This window comes from Schistocerca piceifrons, unplaced genomic scaffold (genome assembly GCF_021461385.2).
Source record: "Schistocerca piceifrons isolate TAMUIC-IGC-003096 unplaced genomic scaffold, iqSchPice1.1 HiC_scaffold_349, whole genome shotgun sequence".
Lineage (NCBI taxonomy): Eukaryota > Metazoa > Arthropoda > Insecta > Orthoptera > Acrididae > Schistocerca > Schistocerca piceifrons.
Window position 1 is genome coordinate 195995 of NW_025728569.1, and position 2500 is coordinate 198494.

At 56.2% G+C, this 2500-nt stretch overlaps 1 non-coding gene across 1 annotated transcript in view; it reads right to left on the bottom strand.

Annotated features, from left to right (window-relative positions):
• LOC124746250 overlaps nt 1-133 on the bottom strand; it is a 1909-nt gene extending 1776 nt beyond the window's left edge. The window contains exon 1 of the ribosomal RNA XR_007011294.1: nt 1-133. This exon is cut by the window's left edge and continues 1776 nt beyond it. This is a non-coding gene — a ribosomal RNA (small subunit ribosomal RNA).
• Nucleotides 134-2500: the final 2367 nt, after the last annotated feature.

The following is a 2500-nucleotide window of genomic DNA, read 5'->3' on the forward strand; positions in this document are numbered from 1 at the left end:
GTGGGTACGATCTAAGGAACCATAACTGATTTAATGAGCCATTCGCGGTTTCACCTTAATGCGGCTTGTACTGAGACATGCATGGCTTAATCTTTGAGACAAGCATATGACTACTGGCAGGATCAACCAGGGAGCTGCGTCAACTAGAGCTGAGCAGCCGGCCGCCCGGGAGTGTGTCCCGGGGGCCCGCGCGAACACGCAAGCGTCCGCTCAATCATTCTGCAAACAGGAGGAGGCTGAGCTCCCCTGCACAATACACCTCGAAACCCTCTCAGGTCCCGGCGGCGCGCAGCGCCGTCCCAAGTACTTGGTCGGGTTCGAGAGAGGCGCAATCGCCCGGAGTTAGGCGAGTAGACGCTTTCGGTGCGACCACCCGTGCTCCCAACTGAGCTTGCCGCTGCCGACAGAGGCCCGGGAGCGTGCTGTCGTGGCATTGCCGGCGGGAGACAACACGCGCCACCTACGGTGACCGGCAGCTCCAACGCCAGCGCCACAGAAGGACAAAAGCCCCACTTGGGTGCCGAAGCGAACTCTCCCAGCACAGCGCACGCGCCAACACATCCGCACAGCTGCGATACAAACCACCAGCGAGAACCGCTGGGGCGACCGAGCAGCAGACGGCGTCGCGGCGCCGAGCGCCGGGCGGCGGCGCATCCTCAACGCACACAGTCCTCAATCGGACCAGCACACTGAAGATGTCCACCGCGCTTCGCACCGGGCCCGCGAGGACCTACTTTGGCCGCACGGCGCCGCGCGCAGGGTGCGCCGGCGCGCAGCTGCGACGCCTGCCGCGTCCGTCGGCCGGCGCGCCTGCCACTGGCCGCCCCCACCAGCCGGCTGTAGCGCGTGCGCCCACGCACCGCGCGGCCAGCACGCCGGGAGGCGCCCCCTCACCGGCCGGGGACGGTCCCACCCAGCCACCGCCGCGTATCGCTTCACACCCAGATGCCGTTCAGTTTCGTCGGCATGGTGGGTATCGCTGGAACAACCGGTTAGTACCTCAACCTATCGTCGCCATCACCGATTCACCCCTAGCGAGAACAACCGCACCACAACAGGTTACCATTTGTTCATTTGCGTAACTTCACCAGAAAACGCAGGCGTCCATCGCCATTTGCAACTTCAACGATTATTGCATGCCTGTGTCAGGTGTCACGCCACACTACGTCTGCCCACATACACGCAACAAAATGTGCACGCCTAGACAATACGTGGAAGGTGGCCCCCGTACGTATGCGATGTCCATTGCTCGAACGACTGTCAACCGGCCTCTGTAGCATGTCGCAGATATGGAACGCGGTGCACCATGCCATCACGGTGTGTGAGGAGAGACGACTAGGTCCGAATACATCAACAGACAGCTCATGCTGATCGCCATCCACGGCGTCCGTTCCTCCCACACGTCTCTATGGCGTACCACACTGCAATCCAGCTCTCATAGGGAGACGACACGTAGCTGCGTGCACAATATTTGCACTGTATGGTCCGCCGTTTTTGGGCGCAGTCGTTGTGCGGTCACACATGTGCCACGATGTATCATTCAGTACATAAGGACGAATGTGCAGTACAGATTGTGGTTCACGCGTACGACATCAGCGGACAGTTGACACAGGCCGCACCACAACGTAGCCTGAGTACGTCGCATGCGAAGGGCATTGAACATGCAAACTTCTCACCAACCAGCTTGCGAAGGCAGGGGGCAAGGTGGGGACGTGGGGAGGGGCGGCATGTACGTCCTGCTGCCATCCACATTACAGTGTACAGCAGGAGCATGTGGAAAGTGAGCAAGACTTGCAAGGTGTTTAACATGAAGCGATACACAGGGGTGCGGGCAGTGCGAGTAGCGAACTATATTGCGAGGGTTGCGGGTGGGCAACACTACAGTAATTGAACGAGTCGTATAACAATTACAGAGCAGGTTTAGGCGACAACGTGGGTTACGTTAAGGCGACAACATGGGTTAGGTTAAGGCACAACATGGGTTAGGTTAAGGCACAACATGGGTTAGGTTAAGGCACAACATGGGTTAGGTTAAGGCACAACATGGGTTAGGTTAAGGCACAACATGGGTTAGGTTAAGGCACAACATGGGTTAGGTTAAGGCACAACATGGGTTAGGTTAAGGCACAACATGGGTTAGGTTGAGGCACAACATGGGTTAGGTTAAGGCACAACATGGGTTAGGTTGAGGCACAACATGGGTTAGGTTGAGGCACAACATGGGTTAGGTTGAGGCACAACATGGGTTAGGTTGAGGTACAACATGGGTTAGGTTAAGGTACAACATGGGTTAGGTTAAGGTACAACATGGGTTAGGTTAAGGTACAACATGGGTTAGGTTAAGGTACAACATGGGTTAGGTTAAGGTACAACATAGGTTAGGTTAAGGTACAACATAGGTTAGGTTAAGGTACAACATAGGTTAGGTTAAGGTACAACATAGGTTAGGTTAAGGTACAACATAGGTTAGGTTAAGGTACAACATAGGTTAGGTTAAGGT